Source organism: Taudactylus pleione, unplaced genomic scaffold (assembly GCF_031769625.1).
Source record: "Taudactylus pleione unplaced genomic scaffold, aTauple2 ptg002645l, whole genome shotgun sequence".
NCBI lineage: Eukaryota > Metazoa > Chordata > Amphibia > Anura > Myobatrachidae > Taudactylus > Taudactylus pleione.
This window is the reverse complement of record NW_028287022.1, coordinates 182,947-202,753: the sequence shown is the minus strand read 5'-3', so window position 1 is coordinate 202,753 and position 19,807 is coordinate 182,947.

The window sequence follows — 19,807 nt, the reverse complement described above, 5'->3', positions numbered from 1 at the left end:
AGAGGAAGGTAAGCAGGAGATATCTGTGATACTAGTGTATGGGGAGAGCGGGCCATTCCGGGAGAGGAAGGTAAGCAGGAGATATCTGTGATACTAGTGTATGGGGACAGCGGGTCATTCCAGGAGAGGGAGGTAAGCAGGATTTCTCTGTGATACTAGTGTATGGGGACAGCGGGCCATTCCGCAAAAAGAAGGTAAGTAGGAGATATCTGTGATACTAGCGTATGGGGACAGCTTGGCCATTCCGGGAGAGGATGGTAAGCAGGAGATATCTGTGATACTACTGCATGGGGACAGCGGCCATTCCGGGAGAGGAAGGTAAGTAGGAGATATCTGTGATACTAGTGTATGGGGTGTATATCTGTGATATCTCCTGCTTTACGTTCTTGATGAATGGCGCGATAACTTCATTTCTACAACTGCAGGTGTAAATGTGCATTTTTCACCTGCTTTTGTAAGAATTAAGTGATGACGAATAGGCCCCCAAATCCTAAGGAAACATGCTTTATATTGTTTTTGTCATTTTTGTTTAGTTGAGAAACTATTACTTAATAATAATTACAGGGCATGCTTGGACTTGTAGTACCACAACAGGCAGACAGTTGCCTAAACATGCTGCAAAAATAGCCCTGCAAAGCCGGACACACAAAATAAAACGCATGGAAAGTCAAAGGTCTAAGGACCTCATTCAGAGTCGGTCGTTGCGGCCGCACGGTCGTAAGGGAACAGGGGCTGGATATGCAAATGATGCACTCGCAAGTTGCGTCCTTTAGATCGGATCGTTAGCTGGCCGTCCAAGGGGTGGATGCGGCCGTAAGACAAAAAATACGCCCCCTTCTCGTACGCATTACACGTCATCTCCGGCCATATAAGGATTAATCAAGACCATCGGAACTGGTCGTAGAGCTTAAGGTTGACCATACCCTCTCTTAAGCACTACGATCAGGTAAGTGTACAAACCTCCCATGTCACATGTGCCATGACGCTACTTTGTTAATTATGCACTCCCATAAAACAACGTTCGCATAATTAGGCACGCCTGCGTTCGGATCTCCACTCCCCCGTTTTCAAGCACCTTCCCCTGTTACCACCCACAAACGCCTCATTCTGTCACTCAAACTACCGACCTGGCTGTGTTCATGGAGAGAGAAATTTCTGATCGTAGCAGCTAGTTTGCGCACGCGCATTGCGAACTTTACGCATGCGCAGTTTAGCGAACATCGGTGACGTACGACCGTGCGGCCGCAATGACCGACTCTGAATGAGGTCCTAAATGTAATAGAGTGTGAGCTTGTGCCACTGCGGAATACATGCGAGTATTCACGTATTTTTAAAGCAGCGAGCATGCTACAGGCAAAACTTTGCTTTTAACGTGCTTGCCGCTTTCCAAATACGGCACTACTCACATGAATTCCGCAGTGGTGCAGACATGCACTCTATAGGTGCGTACACACGTAATGATTTATTTAACGATTTAACTATAACGACGTCATTATCTTAAATCGTTTGAAAAATCGTCATTTTTTTAGTATGAACGATAATCGTTTATGCACTCTCCCATTTGTAGTTTGTAGTTCATCGTCCAATCTGACTGTCCAGCAGAACGATTTTCGTTCAGAAAATGGTTCATGTTGTAAGCTTGCGAGCAGGGCCTTCCTACCTATATGTCTGTTATTACCCAGTTTTGTTCTATTAATGTTTACAATTGTAAAGCGCAACGGAATATGCTGCGCTATATAAGAAACTGTTAATAATAATAATAATGTACAGAATGAACGATGTCCATTCACTGTATGCATGTATAAAAGAATTGTTCATCGTTCATGAAAATCGTTGCAAACATCGTTTATTAATTTAGTAACCAACGAATTTTCTAAACGATTTTCGTTTACTTTTTCAAGGGAAAATTTGAACGAAAATTGTTAACGAAAATCGTTCGTTACTAACATCGTTACGTGTGTATGCAGCTTATTACAATTAGCCCAAAGAATTTCATGTATGAAATATGATACAAATAGCATTATAGTGATAAGACACTTTAGGCCACACCCAATCTGCCCCAAACCACACCCCTAAATTGTGATTTTTGGGCCTGATTCAGAGCCAGACGCTATTTGCGCTCGCTCGTTCAGAAAAAGGGGCTGGCTATTTAAATGAACCGTTCGCTCTTTGCGGTCTGTTCACGCCTCTATGTCTGAACGAGCGAACAAAACATGCGAACGTAATTTTGAAAAAAACGCCCACTGGCCGCTCGCATCATACGTCATGTCCACTATTTATTAGATTAATCGAGTACATCGAAAGGCGTCTGAACTGCTCGCTATTCTTGTGGTTGGTTTTTGCTACCACAATCTTGCGAGCAGTTCTGACTATAAAACAACCAAGTGACGTGGTCAATGACGCTGCTTTGTTAATTATGCAAACCCTTAAAACGCCCGTTTTGACCTTTAAGCACGCCTGCGTTCGGATCTCCACTCCCCGTTTTCAAGCACCTTCCCCTGTTACCACCTACATACGCCTCATTCTGTCACTCAAAATAGCAGGCTTTCGCTATTTAGCGAGCACACGATTTTCGGCCGCACTGACTGGTTCGCGCATGCGTATTAAAATCCGTACGCATGCGCAGTTGTGCGAACATCGGTAGGAACTAACGAGCGGCCGCTTACGAGCGGCTCTGAATCAGGCCCTTTGTTCCTTTTGGGCTTTTTGAGTTGTTTGTTGGGTATGGCTAATTTGCCAGTTTTAGAATTACTGTGCATCTGTATAGATCTAACAAAAGAAAGTGAGCGTAGATGATAAAGATATTGGAGTCACCTATAGCTAACCATTCGCAAGACCAGGGATGTTGACAATGAGAAGAAAATCAATCGGTGATGAATTCCCAGCTCCTCATAAACGTGACAAGTTCTGCCTGCAGCAAACACAACGATCTGTTGACTGTTGTGTCCAGCACATGATTACAGTGGCTGAGAACCAAGCGTGAATGCCAAGAAAGTCTCCACAATACTAGAGCCAGTTGGTTTATTTATACTGCTTTGAAGGCCTTCCACATACCCACTCGTATAACCTAGTGGGGTTTAAATACCAGCGTTACATGGACACATGCCCACTACATGGCGGGCAAGGCTCCAAAACCAACTCCTCCGTTTGTTGATTTGCTTTTATCGACGCGGTCTAAAAATTGCTAGGGGACATTGGATAAACAGTTTTCTAGTATCCAAAACAGAGGCAGATTATTTGTGGAAGTGACTGCTCAGCCAAGGGATGATAGATGTCCAAGGCTGGCCCTGGATTAGGATTCCAGTCTTGGATGCTATAACGAGGAGGGATAGAGCTGTTTTTAAAAGTCCTGTTTTGCTGTTCGGTCTGCTCCCTTTTGTTTATGGATATTTTAATTTGGCTTTAGCCAGGGTATAAAAAGCCTCTCCTGTCACTTCTGCTAATTCATATCCAACAACTGATAATATTTGCAAACTATCACTATTAAAATGTACGTTGCTTTTTGGTGGAATAACAGCTTTTATTCTCATTGACATCACACAGGAGTGTTAATTGCTGCCACATCAGCCTTAGCTCTGCGTGCCAAATGCAGTTGTTTGAGAGATTACTGTTGTCCAATGGTGAGCTCAACAACGGAGCACACCCACAAATAGCTCTCTGTACTAAACAAGGGCACGTTCTTCCCATAGTGTGTATGCGAACGCTGCTTACAGGCTGCATAGCCAGGAGGGGTATGTTTTGTTTTTTTTTTAATCCTAGCGCAGAAAGAACACAAATAGTACCCGATATGAGGCTTTGAACATGTTTTGGATTTCTTTTTTCACTTACCCGTGTCTTAGTACATATCAACGTCTAGTTCAGTGGTTCCTAAACCTTTTTGAGTCACAGCACCCTAGACTATCAGCATTGTTTTCACAGCACCCCTAAGCCAATAGTTTGTTATTGAGCAATTCAGAAAAAAATGTAGTGAAGTAGTACAGTAAAGTAAATTGTGCTCCCCTGTCATCCTTAGGATCAGTTATGTGGTGGTGGACAGGTTTGTGCCTCTATTTGTCAACATATTTACATTACATTGACCATAAATAATTTGATTTGGTGCTGGACCACCAACCTGAGGCACCCCAGCAAGTTTCCCGAGGCACCCCAGGGTGCCCACGGCGCACAGTTTGGGAACCACTGGTCTAGCTCATTGAGCATTTCAGTGCATTGGACATAAATGTGCGCTAGCCTCAAAGCTGAGGCCCTGATTCAGAGCCGGACGCTCTTTCAGAGCGCTCGCTCTGGATCAGGGCGGCATTTTTTTATTTTTGTGCCGGCCTCCTGGCCGCTCGCTAAGCTGTGGGTGACAGCCTTTGCGAGTGGCCAGGTGATGGTCACGATGGTCGGGCTTGCAACGAGACCCTTGTGGTAGGGTCTCGTCCATCGCAAGCCCCTAAAAGAGCAGGAAGTCCACCTACTGACATCACTAGTGATGTCAGTAGGGCCGCCCACAAACGGAAGGCGTTCCCTCGGGAACGCCTCCGTTTGTCCAGCCACGCCCCCTGCCCGCCTCCAAAACGGGGCGAGCTGTCAATCACAATCGACAACCCCCCCCGTTTTGGTGCGAGACCCGTAGCGACGGAGCGCCCGTCGCTGGCCGGGTCTCGCGCATGCGCACGCCGGAGGTGGCACATGCGCAGGGGGTATACATCGACCCACTTGCGAGCACATAGCGCTTGCGAGCGGGTCTGAATCAGCCCCTGAGTTTTATAAGTAATTGTAACACGCTTTGTCCAGGTAGGTGGGATGCTGCTGCTGCAATCAGTGCTCTAATGTAAATGGACCCTTAAGCCTGTCACTTTTCAACTGCATTAATGGCAAATACGTGCTCGCCACAAGGTGCGTTCTGTGCATGCGTACACACCGCAGTGCGTGAACCGACCACTGCAATCGGGAAGCGATCGCAGGGAGCACGCAGTCTTAGCACACATTAATTGACAGGAAGTGACCGTTTGGGGGTCTGACGGGGGGTTGTCAGTGAAATAGAGGCGAGCCAGGGTGCTTGAACGCCGTTACAGGGGCGTGCATAATTAAGCCCCTGAGACAGAAGACGCAGCCAGAGCTCTAGATGCACACAGGAGCGGCCCAAATCCTGAGTGAGGTCAGGTCATCCACTATTATGCTAATGGTTCTCGATGTTACCGATGTTTACGCTGTCTAGTGAGGTATTGCGGATGTGAGTAAAGGGAAGTGGGCGGCAGTATGTAGTGGTGGGCGTCTGGTTCTTGTGCTGCGGTCATTGCGATTGGGCTCATTAGCATATTTTCGCAGCGGCCGGGTGCATGCGTATGCAGACTTGCGTTCCGTGCTGAATCAGGCCCTATGTACGCAGTGGACTTGTGAAAATATGCTAATGGCTTAGCTGGTGTTTTGTGCATGGAGATGTTTGCCAACGGTGTCTCACACCGGCCGCTTACCTACAAAAGCAATAACATTGGTAACATCGATCACACATGGAATTATGCTGTCTCAGACAGAGCAGCTCTCCCGAGACGCCAGGGCCTCTCCAGCTGCGAATTAATTCTTAGAGGCTCAGTAGGGCACGCCCAGAACAGGATCCCGATATGCCTGCCTTTTTCTTACCACCTCCTGTTCCCTCCCCTAAACGCTGGCTAGCTGTCACTCACACTAAGAAAAAACTTCACTGTAACCGCCATTGCTAATCTATCACCGCGCATGCGCAGTGGTAAAAAAAATAGCTCCACTGCTTCCAATATCAACAATCCTCCGCCATTTGTCAGCGGGCAGGCACACAACTTTTACATCAGCAGTCATTTTACTAAACTGAATATATTCTTTTAAGATAATTAGTGCAGTCAGAGCTTATCGGTGAAGATAATGTAGCAAAATGGCACAGTAGATATAATTGTTCCCTAACAGCACCGGAGTCATTGGCTAGATTCCAACCAGGGCTCTATCTGTGTGGAGTTTATATGTTCTCATGTTTGCATGGCTTTCCTCCAGGTACCCACATTTTTTCCCGTAATCCAAAAACATACTGGTAAGTTATTTGGCTACTGACAAAAAACAAACAAAAACCCAACCACTCAGAGAAGGAGAGTGCACCTGCGCCCGTCTGCACCAGGTAAGAAATAGCCGCAATCTGTTAGTATGTTGCATTTATAATTCTGCAGAGTTTTAACATGTCATGTGAATATTATGGCAACCACAGCCACTTTATGTAGTGAGCAGAGAGGCTTTAGAATTACCTTCTGATCTCTGGGCCTGATTCAGACCCGCTCGCAAGCTGGTTGATGTTACCCTAGTGCTCATGCGCATGACGGAGGCTGCTCCGTCGTGCGCATGCGCGAGACCTGAATAACGACGGCCAAGCCGTCGTTATGGGTCTCGCACCATCGCGACCAGCATTTTGGCCACTCACTATAGCTGTGGGTGGTCACCCACAGCTATGCAAGCAGCCAGGAGGCAGCTCCAAAATGAAGGAGGGACGGCCCTGATTCAGAGCGAGCGCTCTGTCAGAGCGTCCAGCTCTGAATCAGGGCCTCTGGGCCTGATTCAGAGCCGGACGCTCTGACCAGAGCGCTCGCTCTGAATCAGGGCCCTCCTACCTAAAAATTGAGCGGCCTCTTGGACGCTCGCATAGCTGTGGGTTACCACCCACAGCTTATGCGAGCGATCATCGGGCTTGCGACGAGACCCTGCGGTAGGGTCTCGTGGCCGCAAGCCCTGGAGTGATTTTGGCTCTATCAGAGCCAAAATCACTCCCACTGACATCACTAGTGATGTCAGTGGGGCCGGACCCAGATGGTAGGCGTTCCCATGAGAACGCCTCCGTCTGGCAGCCACGCCCCCGGCACGCCCACCAAAGGGGGCGTGCTGTCAGTCACCATCGACAGCACACACCCTTTGGTGCGAGACCCGGAGCGACAGTTTCTCTGTCGCTATGCGGGTCTCGCGCATGCGCACAACGGAGCTCTCTCCGTCGTGCGCATGCGCATTAGGGCACCATCGACCCGCTTGCGAGCGGGTCTGAATTAGGCCCTCTGTGTGCACTATACAATCCTCCTTCTCTCCCTCTGCCATCATGTGACATGCTGAATGCTGTGTATCTGTGTGTGTGTTAGAGACAGACATACTTGTCTCCCCTCCAGAGATATTTTGAAAAGGAGAATTATTTATCGGGGAGTAGCTAAGACAAATTATCAGATGCATGCTTAATAAGTACTTAGGCCCTCATTCAGAGCCACTCGCTAGCGGCAGTACGCTCGTTCCGAGCGATGTTCGCACATCTGCGCATGCGTACGGTTTTTAGTACGCATGCGCGAACCAGTCAGTGCGGCCGAAAATCGTTGGTACGCAATATAGCGAGGGCCTGCTATTTTGAGTGACAGAATGAGGCATATGTGGGTGGTAACAGGGGAAGGTGCTTGAAAACGGGGAGTGGAGATCCGAACGCAGGCGTGCTTAAAGGTCAAAACGGGCGTTTTAAGGGAGTGCATAATTAATACAGCAGCGTCATTGACCACGTCACTTGGTTTTTTTTAACTCAGAACTGCTCGCAAAATAGCGGTTGAAAACACCAACCACAAGAATAGCGAGCAGTTCATACGCCGTACGATGTACTCGATTAATCTAATAAATAGCGGACATGACGTATGGTGCGAGCGGCCAGGGGGCGTTTTTATCAAAAAAACGAGCGTATGTTTTGCTCGCTCGTTCAGACTTAGAGGTGGGAACAGACTGCAATTTGCGAACGGATCATTTGAATAGCCACCCCTTGTTTTAGAACGAACGACCACAAATAGCGAACGGCTCTGAATCAGGCCCTTAATTTGCTATTTGGAAAAAAAAACACTGTAGGATTGTTGCTTTTTTTCCCCTGACATTATTTATGAAGTGTGAGACAATGGCGTCATTTCTAGTTATGATAGCACAGTGTATACTACAGTCAGCGGCCTCGACACGATAGAACGAGACGCCAATCAAGAACAGACAGAGGAGCTGATTCTGAGTAGGGCACAAAGTGTTTGTGTTTTCATGATGCCGCGGGAGCCAGATTTACTATACTACCTTATGCTAATGCCAGTATCTGTAGGACTAATACAAGGATCCGCACAGCTTCATGCAGGAAGCTGCCCCTCCCACTGCCTTTAAATGTACAGCCGCCATCACCTGTGCATCAGCCTCAAGACCTCCGTCAGGAAAAGGCTTCCCCTCCCCGTGCGCAGGAATGGGACTCGCACTGAATGCTAGCGACACACACGCCCACGTTACTCCCACGAAACACAACAGTCCCATGCGATGGCATAAATGCGTTAAATTCGCTTTTGCGCAATTGCTGTATATGCTAGAACTCGCTCTTTGCGTCTGTCTGACTGAAAGTCAGCCCCAGAACGCGCTGTAGATAGACGGTAACAGTCTAGACCTCTGACGTATCCGCAGCTATTAAAGATTGTATTTTACTGTGTATAAATGGAAAAAAAGAAAATTGTTACTGTTGTATTGTTATCACGTTCTTTGTGTTCTGTCTTATGAATACTTTCCACTCACAGATTTCTTTTCCCTTTTGGCTCTTGGGGACCATTTGTTAATATTTAATTCCATGTTAACATCTGGGCCTGATCTGTTGACAGCTTATTCGAGGACAATGGGCTCCTTTCCAAGCCCATTACAAAAAAAGCGGAGGATGTTTTAACTTGAAATCATTGCCGCTGACACTACACCCAGCTGCAGCCCCATACATTACAATGAATACAGAGTTTGCATTGCTAAGAAATATGAAAATAAAGGAAGATATCCCGTCACGGTGCCTGCACATCTGTAGAGCCGTGCGGCTTGTAAACCTTTGTTTCTGGGAAGCCGATACTGGTGTTTTTTCTTGTTGGGATTACTGCCGTTCTTAATATTACTTGCAAGTAGTTGTCTTTGTAATCAGGAAAACCGCTATTTATCTCACTTCCAGTTATCTCAAACAAAGAGTAGGAAAACATCACCGAGCTATGAGCCTGATTCAGACCTGCTCGCTAGCCGCGGATGCACGCTATGGGCGATTGTCGCCCGTCTACGCATGCATATGCGGCAATATACGCATGCGTGCACCAGTCACTGCGTCCGGGATTTGTGCGCTCGCAGTACACAGACTGGATGCAATTTTGAGTGACAGCGCCGTTTGTGGGTGGTAACAGGGGAAGGTGCTTGTGAACGGGGGAGTGGTGGTGCGAACGCAGGCGTGTCGGCATCAAACGGCATTTTATGGGTGTGCATAATTAGCAAAGAAGCGTCATTGTATACGTCACTTGCTTGTATTTCAGTCTACAGTGATCACAGTGCTTGCAGCAGGGTATAGTCAACCTCAAGCACTGCGATCGCATCCAATGGTTCTCGATGGTTCCGATTAGTCATACACTTCGACGTGTGTTAAGAGAGAAAAGTGGGCGTCTTTATACCGGCGTGCGTTCGCTCTGCCATCACTCTCTAAGACATAGAGGGCATCCTTACCCCAGAAAGTGCGATCGCGGTATTTGCATACCCGGCCCCTTTTGGCTGCGAGAGAGCGCAGCTTAGCGTCCGGGTCTGAATGAGCTCCTATGTACTTGTCAGTATGTAAACAATGGAAAAAATAGCTGTGGGCAAGTTCATCCCGAACATTATAACCCTCAACCGTTTCTGCTAAAAGTTGTAATATGATCTCGCTATTGTTTATCAGGTGCCGGATATCTTCCTCTCTCAAACTAATGGTGCGTACACACTAGGCGACTAAAATGAGCGATTGAACAATTACGACATCGTAATCGTTCAATTACTCATTAATCGTTCAGTAATGGTGCAGTATAATGTCGAAAACGACCAGTGATACGCGCTCCTGCTGGTCGTTTCAACAGCTATCATCGCCTGAACATGCTGGCCAATCTGCCAATAACGACAGGTTGTGCATGTCCGGGGATGATGGAGGGTGCCTGCACTGAGCGACATATCGTTCAGCGTAGGCACATTGGACCTTATTCAGAGACGGCCGTACAGTCTACGACCGCACGGCCGCCTCGATGTTTTGCCAGTGCGCATGCGCACGAGGGAGCCGGCTCCCTCGTGCGCATGCGTGAGACCCGCTACGACCGACAGCGCTGGTCGTAGCGGGTCTCAATCCAAAGGGGGCGGGCTGTCGATGTAGATTGACAGCTCTCACCGTTTGGAAGGCGGGCCGGGGGGGTGGCAGCCAAAACGAAGGCGTTCCTATGGGAACGCCTGCCGTTTGGGGGAGGCCCCACTGACATCATTAGTGATGTCAGTGGAGAGCTTCCGGCTCTGACAGAGCCAGAAGCTCTCCGGGGCTTATGACAAGTGAGACCCTACCCTAGGGTCTCGTCGTAAGCCCCGATGGTCGCGATGGTCTCTGACCATCGCGACCACCACCCGAGCGGTCGTTAGAGCTGTGGGTGTTAACCCACAGCCTAACGACCGCAACAGAGGCGGGCGGTCAGGATGCAAGTGGCCGCCCAGTTTCTGAGCGACCGCTTGCATCCTCCGACCGCCTCTGAATGAGGCCCATTATCCCACTGCACAGCAAGATAAACGATTGTACGATTACAATGTCGTAATCGTACAGTTCCTCTATCATCTAATGTGTACGTACAATAAGGAAATGGTCTATGGCAGTGATAGACAACCTGATACACTTCAGAGGCCGAATAGTTGGCTCTGTCATCTTTAAAGGGTTTGCACTTTACATTTAATTTTCTTAAGTTAAAACAACACATTTAGGGGCCTATTCATCAATACTAAAATAACAGTTTTATGGACATTGGACCTCATTCGGAGTCGGTCGTTGCTGCCGCACGGACGTACGCCACCGATGTTCGCTAAACTGCGCATGCGTAAAGTTCGCAATGCGTGTGCGCAAACTAGCTGCTACGATCAGAAATTTCTCTCTCCTTGAACACAGCCAGGTCGTTAGTTTGAGTGACAGAATGAGGGGTTTGTGGGTGGTAGCAGGGGAAGGTGCTTGAAAACGGGGGAGTGGAGATCCGAACGCAGGCGTGCCTAATTATGCGAACGGCGTTTTATGGGAGTGCATAATTAACAAAGTAGTGTCATGGCACACGCGACATGGGTGGTTTGTACACTGATCTGATCGTAGTGCTTAAGAGAGGGTATGGTCAACCTTAAGCTCTACAACCAGTTACGATGGTTACCGATGGTCTCGATTAATCCTTATATGGCCGGAGATGACGTGTAATGCGTACAAGAAGGGGGCGTATTTTTTGTCTTACGGCCGCATCCTCCCCTTGGTCGGCCAGCTAACGATCCGATCTTAAGGACGCAACTTGCGAGTGCATCATTTGCATATCCTGCCCCTTTCCCCTTACGACTGTGCGGCCGCAACGACCGACTCTGAATGAGGTCCATTTTCCTTAATTAACGTTTTTTTTATTATTCATTAACACAGGAGATATCACTCATACAGTATCTCCTGGTTAAGTCCGTCTGCATTAATTTCTACTTTCTCCATACGTTAGTACATTAGTATGGGGATGTAGAAATTAGGCTATTCATCAAATTCCAAAAATTATGTATTTTCGAAATTTGATGGTGCTACTATACGCCATTCTCAGATGGCGTATCCCTCCGGTCCTCCCTGTCCCTCCTCCGGTTCTGGCTGCTGCTCTGTGTGTTCTCCCGGCAGAACACAGTAAAGTTAAAAAAAAAAAACCTTCAGCTCGCCCCCTCTGCCTGGCCGTACTGTCCACTGCAGACCGGGAGCCGGGCGGGAGGTAGGGGGCCTTTGACAGGTGGCCAGGTAGGGGGGTGGACACACACTGAATTACCGCAGCTGTAATCAGTGGTGCCTAACCCCCCCTTCCCGCACCCTAAACCTAACCCTCCTGGGGGGGTGCCTGACCCTGATCACTCCACATTGGTGCCTAACCCGCCATTCCCCTAGCCTAACCGTCCCCGGGGGTGCCTAACCCTGACCTTCCCTCATTGGTGCCTAACCCACCATTCCCCTTGCCTAACCCCCCTTCCCGCACCCTAAACCTAACCCTCTCAGGGGGGTGCCTAACCCTAACCTCCCCCCAGTGGTGCCTAACTCACCATTCCCCTAACCCTCTACGGGGGGTGCCTAACCCTAACCTCCCCCCAGTGGTGCCTAACTCGCTATTCCCCTAACCCTCCAATGGGGTACCTAAGCCCCCCCGGTGGTACCTGAAACTAACCCACCCCACAGCTAACAGTCCCTGCTTACCTTCGTTCGGGATGCCGGCTGTCAGGATTTCGGCGTCTGGCTGAAGATAGGCGTCAGGATATAGATGCCTATCTTTAGTACCAGGTCGGGATTCCGACGGCCAGCATTCCGGGCGGCGGTAAGTTAACCGCATCCCGGAATGGACATGGGTTAAGCATATATTAAAATTCAGCAGATAGGGCCTGGCGCAGAGATGGCTGGTAATGCAGGGGCTCTATCAGTAGCGTTTGTGGGAATATGCAAATGCTGATCTCAGCCTTCCCTTTGTGCGGGACGGTGCGATGGGGTGTACGAGCGCTGAGACGCCCACTTTCAGGCTGTGTGGTCTGTGCATTTGTGATGGAGATCGTAAACACGCCAACATCGACGCAACATCGGTTACACCATCAACATTTGCGGTAGCCTACGGTCTACTCTAACTACTCTTCTCTAATCTAACTAACCATGGCCTCTGAGGCTGTGTATTTGCGATTGGGAGCGCAGTAGATTGCCCAGACACGCCCATGACACTCTCCTAATGCCCATGCTGAGGCCCCTTTTTTGCCATCATTTTAGGTCACCTCCCAGACTCCACCCCTTCTCAATTCAGTAGTGCACGCAGGGGGGGGGGGTTCTGGGTACTCAGCACCCCCCCTGACAGAGGGCAGAGCAAGCACCACCATGTAATAAAGCCCCGCCTCCTCACTGCAAAATGCCGCAATTCGCAGGTCAATGGGGAGGAGGCGGAGCCAATATGATGCGATATAATTATAACTGCATCATTTGCCTCCGCTCCCTCCCAATTGACCCGTGTATAGTTCAGGTGTGCGCAGTCAGGGATTCCTGGACCTTTCGCACATGCGCAGCAGTGACTCGTTCAACTGCAGGAACATTGGCGCCGCCTCCATCCCTGAATCAGACGCACGGCTCTCTACAAGGTCAGATGGGTGAGTGCATTTGCCTCTCTGCTTTGTTACTGTATCAAGTGTAATTATACATTCACCAAATCCATCATGAAAGATTAAGTGGAATTAAAACATCTGACTCTTCATTTGCATATAAATGAGTGGGAGGAGGGGTGTAGCTGGCTGTATTTTAGGATTCTTCAGCCGTAATTGTATACCCATTTCCTCCACATACTGTTCAGCGTCACTGTAATAATCATATATAGCTTTATGTAATTCACCTACATCATATTTGGCTGGATTGCTTGTTTCAATACAACGCAAATTGAATAGCGCCAGGAGCGAGCTCCTGGAGATATTCGATTCAGTGCGCTGTGTGGTCGGAGAATTGCTGGTTATCGCGCCTTAACAAGGGCGTTAAAGCGCGTTAACTGGGATTCTCTGACCAAAGTGCCGGGCGCGCGGCTGTTAGCGCCGCTCTATGCCGAAAAACTGCTGCGCGCCGGGCACTTTGGTCGGATTTCTCCTCGCATCCCCAGGATCCCCATCCCCATCCCTCCCGCAGCTATTCAACATCTCGTTGAATTGAATTCCCCCCTATTTTCGAAAATAGGGCCTGAATCAGGGCCCTCCTACCTGTTTTTGGAGTGTTCTCACGGACGCTCGCATAGCTCTGGGTTACCACCCACAGCTTATGCGAGCGTCCATGATGATGGCCGCGATGGTCACTAGTGATGTCAGTGGGAGTGATTTTGGCTCTGATAGAACCAAAATCACTCCAGGGCTTGTGGTCAAAAACCCCGACCACAGGCTTCTGGTCGCACTGGCGATGGTCGCGATGGTCAAGACCATCGCGACCATCATCCTGCACGCTCGTATGTGCTGTGGGTGGTGACCCACAGCTATACAAGCGTCCAGGAGGACGCTCCATTTTTATGGAGGACGGCCCTCATTCAGAGCGAGCGCTCTGCTCAGAGCGTCCGGCTCTGAATGAGGGCCTATATTTACTATTGCACATAATTGCCTACTTTTGAAAAAGCATTTCTGGTAGATTGTGAAGGCAACACCAATGAGCGCGGCGGTAAAGTGGGCGTGTACTGCTACATCTGAGAGGCGTGTCATCAAATTGATTTACATCCAAATGTAAATGAGCCCCAAAGCAGTTAGTAAGGTCTATTTGTTGATTAAAACGCACTGATACTTTTCAGAAAATGCATGTAGCCATAGCGATCATTGTGCCTTACAATCAATGCAGGGAAATTATAGTAATGATCCCTTTTGAATGTATATATCTCTGATTTGATTTATATATAATAGCTTTATAATGAGGGTAAGATGCAATCAGGGAGATCGCTAGACTCTTCAGGGAGTCAGGGACATGGCTGCTATTTCAGGGATTCTCCCTGACAATCAGGGACAGTTGGCAAGTATGATTTCCTAAAGTGAGAGCTTTATTAGAAGTGGAGATGTTGCCCATAGCAACCTTTATTTAACACACACATTTCATAATACTGTCATACCCGGGACTCAAACCCATCACCTCTTACATGGCAGTCAGACACCTTTCACTTGGAGCTATCTCCCCCACAATTTTTGATGGCAGCCCATTGAGGCACACCCCTATTTCGAGGGCTCATCTTATGTCCCTATTTGAAAAAAAAAAAGGTGGGGGCATCACTGCTCTTTCTGGACCAGGGCACCAAAAAGTCTAGTCACGGCTCTGAGTGCACCCGCCTCCAAATTAGCTCCATTTTCTTTTTTTGTTTTGTTTTATTATATATTTTTTTGTGTTTGGTATAAAGTGATATTAAAGCTTTTAGATATCATCATTATTTATCGCTTTGTGATATGGAATCTGTTTGCCGGTCAGTCTAGTAGTTACTGTAACTTGGTTCCTTCAGTGACGGCAGATAGATTGTCCTGCATCACTGACCTCACACAGCTGCTTAGTGTGCATGACAAGCATTTAATGCAGAGAGCAAAACAATGATTGCTGTAAATCTTTGCAGGCACTTACTGATCAATACACATCACTTACTGGATGAGCTTTCCTCTGCAGACGAGAACGCATTTTAGCTGGATTTCAGGATAAAAATAGAAGGTTCCAAACTCAGTGTAATATCTCAACCCTGCTCTGTTGTTGTTTTTTAAATATATGTGTATATGTATAAACATGAAAATAATGTTTCGCAGGGGATCATTGTATTAATGGGCAATGGTGAGAGGGCACAGGCCACAGGCCACCTCAGCGCATACGAATCATCTGTATAAGACAACTGGTACAGCACAAATGATGCAGGCAATAAGGCACTTCAAGAGAATCGAGGACAGTGGGCCAAGAGGTCGGCAAGCCTGCCCTCACTCCCCCGTCACAGCATCCTGTTGGATTGGAAGGATCAAACATAAACTAAAATATTACAAGAGTAAAAGTCAGAAAATAATGAGGGGCCTCCAATCCAGTGTAGATTAGGTCTTTTGTGCAAGCTTTAGCTGGCTGAGTGTATGTGTGTGTGTGCAGTCACATCTGGCTGAGTGTATGTGTGTGCAGTCACATATGGCTGAGTGTATGTACTGTATGTGTGTGTGTAGTCACATCTGGCTGAGTGCATGTATGTGTGAAGTCACATCTGGCTCAGTGTATGTGTGTGTGCAGTCACATCTGGCTGAGTGTATGTGCGTGCAGTCACATCTGGCTGAGTGTATGTGTGTGTGCAGTCACATCTGGTTGAGTGTATGTGTGTGTGTGCAGTCACATCTGGCTGAGTGTATGTGTGTGCAGTCACATCTGGCTAAGTGTATGTGTGTGCAGTCACATATGGCTGAGTGTAGGTGTGTGTGCAGTCACATCTGGCTGAGTGTATGTGTGTGTGTGCAGTCACATCTGGCTGAGTGTATGTGTGTGTGCAGTCACATCTGGCTGAGTGTATGTATGTGTGTGCAGTCACATCTGGCTGAGTGTATGTGTGTGTGTGCAGTCACATCTGGCTGAGTGTATGTGTGTGCAGTCACATCTGGCTGAGTGTATGTGTGTGTGTAGTCACATCCGGCTGAGTGTATGTGTGTTTGTGTGTGTGTGCAGTCACATCCGGCTGAGTGTATGTGTGTGTGTGCAGTCACATCTGGCTGAGTGTATGTGTGTGTGTGCAGTCACATCTGGCTGAGTGTATGTGTGTGTGCAGTCACATCTGGCAGAGTGCATGTATGTGTGTGCAGTCACATCTGGCTGAGTGTATGTGTGTGTGTGCAGTCACATCTGGCTGAGTGTATGTGTGTGCAGTCACATCTGGCTGAGTGTATGTGTGTGCAGTCACATCCGGCTGAGTGTATGTGTGTGTGTAGTCACATCCGGCTGAGTGTATGTGTGTGTGTGCAGTCACATATGGTTGAGTGTATGTGTGTGCAGTCACATATGGCTAAGTGTATGTGTGTGCAGTCACATATGGCTGAGTGTATGTGTGTGTGCAGTCACATCTGGCTGAGTGTATGTGTGTGTGTGCAGTCACATCTGGCTGAGTGTATGTGTGTGCAGTCACATCTGGCTGAGTGTATGTGTGTGCAGTCACATATGGCTGAGTGTATGTGTGTGTGCAGTCACATCTGGCTGAGTGTATGTGTGTGTGTGCAGTCACATCTGGCTAAGTGTATGTGTGTGCAGTCACATATGGCTGAGTGTATGTGTGTGTGTGCAGTCACATCTGGCTGAGTGTATGTATGTGTGTGCAGTCACATCTGGCTGAGTGTATGTGTGTGTGCAGTCACATCTGGCTGAGTGTATGTGTGTGCAGTCACATCTGGCTGAGTGTATGTGTGTGTGTGCAGTCACATATGGCTGAGTGTATGTGTGTGTGCAGTCACAGCTGGCTGAGTGTATATGTGTGTGCAGTCACATCTGGCTGAGTGTATGTGTGTGTGTGCAGTCACATCTGGCTGAGTGTATGTGTGTGCAGTCACATCTGGCTGAGTGTATGTGTCTGTGTGCAGTCACATCTGGCTGAGTGTATGTGTGTGCAGTCACATATGGCTGAGTGTATGTGTGTGTGTGCAGTCACATCTGGCTGAGTGTATGTGTGTGCAGTCACATCTGGCTAAGTGTATGTGTGTGCAGTCACATATGGCTGAGTGTAGGTGTGTGTGCAGTCACATCTGGCTGAGTGTATGTGTGTGTGTGTGCAGTCACATCTGGCTGAGTGTATGTGTGTGCAGTCACATCTGGCTGAGTGTATGTATGTGTGTGCAGTCACATCTGGCTGAGTGTATGTGTGTGCAGTCACATATGGCTGAGTGTATGTGTGTGTGCAGTCACATCTGGCTGAGTGTATGTGTGTGCAGTCACATCTGGCTAAGTGTATGTGTGTGCAGTCACATATGGCTGAGTGTATGTGTGTGTGTGCAGTCACAGCTGGCTGAGTGTATGTATGTGTGTGCAGTCACATCTGGCTGAGTGTATGTGTGTGCAGTCACATCTGGCTAAGTGTATGTGTGTGCAGTCACATATGGCTGAGTGTATGTGTGTGTGTGTAGTCACATCCGGCTGAGTGTATGTCTGTGTGCAGTCACATCTGGCTGAGTGTATTTGTGTGTGTAGTCACATCTGGCTAAGTGTATGTGTGTGCAGTCACATCTGGCTGAGTGTATGTATGTGTGTGCAGTCACATCTGGCTGAGTGTATGTATGTGTGTGTAGTCACATATGGCTGAGTGTATGTATGTGTGTGCAGTCACATCTGGCTGAGTGTAAGTGTGCAGTCACATCTGGCTGAGTGTATGTGTGTGTGCAGTCACATCTGTCTGAGTGTGTGTGAGTGTGTGCAGTCACATCTGGCTGAGTGTATGTGTGTGTGCAGTCACATCTGGCAGAGTGTATGTATGTGTGTGCAGTCACATCTGGCTGAGTGTATGTGTGTGTGCAGTCACATCTGGCTGAGTGTATGTATGTGTGTGTAGTCACATATGGCTGAGTGTATGTATGTGTGTGCAGTCACAGCTGGCTGAGTGTATGTGTGTGTGTGCAGTCACAGCTGGCTGAGTGTATGTGTGTGTGCAGTCACATATGGCTGAGTGTATGTATGTGTGTGCAGTCACATCTGGCTGAGTGTGTGTGTGTGTGTGCACTCACAGCTGGCTGAGTGTATGTGTGTGTGTGCAGTCACATATGGCTGAGTGTATGTGTGTGTGTGCAGTCACATCTGTCTGAGTGTGTGTGAGTGTGCAGTCACATCTGGCTGAGTGTATGTGTGTGTGTGCAGTCACATCTGGCTGAGTGTATGTGAGTGTGCAGTCACATCTGGCTGAGTGTATGTATGTGTGTGTAGTCACATCTGGCTAAGTGTATGTGTGTGTGCAGTCACATCTGGCTGAGTGTATGTATGTGTGTGCAGTCACAGCTGGCTGAGTGTATGTGTGTGCAGTCACATCTGGCTGAGTGTATGTATGTGTGTGCAGTCACATATGGCTGAGTGTATGTATGTGTGTGCAGTCACATATGGCTGAGTGTATGTGTGTGTGTGCAGTCACATCCGGCTGAGTGTGTGTGTGCAGTCACATCCGGCTGAGTGTATGTGTGTGTGCAGTCACATCCGGCTGAGTGTATGTGTGTGTGCAGTCACATCCGGCTAAGTGTATGTGTGTGTGCAGTCACATCTGGCTGAGTGTATGTATGTGTGCAGTCACATCTGGCTGAGTGTATGTGTGTGCAGTCACATCCGGCTGAGTGCATGTGTGTGCAGTCACATCCGGCTGAGTGTATGTGTGTGTGTGTGCAGTCACATCCGGCTGAGTGTATGTATGTGTGTGCAGTCACATCTGGCTGAGTGTATGTGTGTGTGTGTGCAGTCACATCCGGCTGAGTGTATGTATGTGTGTGTGCAGTCACATCTGTCTGAGTGTGTGTGTGTGCAGTCACATCTCAGCTGAGTGTATGTGTGTGTGTGCAGTCACATCTGGCTGAGTGTGTGTGTGTGTGTGTGTGTGTGTGCAGTCACATCTGTCTGAGTGTATGTATGTGCATTGCACGTATTGTAAGATATGTTATTTTTGTTTCCCAGCACATTTCCTGAGATGTCTTAGACTATTATCTGGAGAAACCGTCTGCTCTCTGCCTTTTCCCATGTGTTACGTCCGACTTCTGACAATTGTACCTTTGTACTCAGTGGTTTGTGCTCAGTACCCCAGTGTCAGTTACATGGACACACCTTACCGTGGCCTCTTTTATCTACTAAGTATTTGTTGTGCTGTCATCAGTGACCGGAACATTGGTTCCCGACGTCTGCTAGACCCATGTAATGTCTGGCGACCTCCCTATTAAGCCACTTGTCTCCAAAAGTGTTCTGAGCTGTTACCAACTATTCTCAGAGCAACTACCTCATCCATTACACGTCCCCATTTCTTCCACCCATGTTATTAATAGGCACCATCATATCTCTTTATCATAGCCAGTAGCTATGTTCTAACAATGCATTATTTACAATGGTAGAGTTTGGTAGATCGAAGCATTTTCACCCCTGTGAAATGATTATAGCACATTCTGATCCTCCACTCTCCGGCGCTGCTGCTGAATGAGTGCTCGACCAGTTTGCGCGAAAGCGATGTACACACGCACAGTTACAGACCAGTGCGCAATTGGCACTTGCAGCTCCGTACAACTGGAGGGTAGAACAAGGGAGAGAAGCGAGCAGCATTCCCAC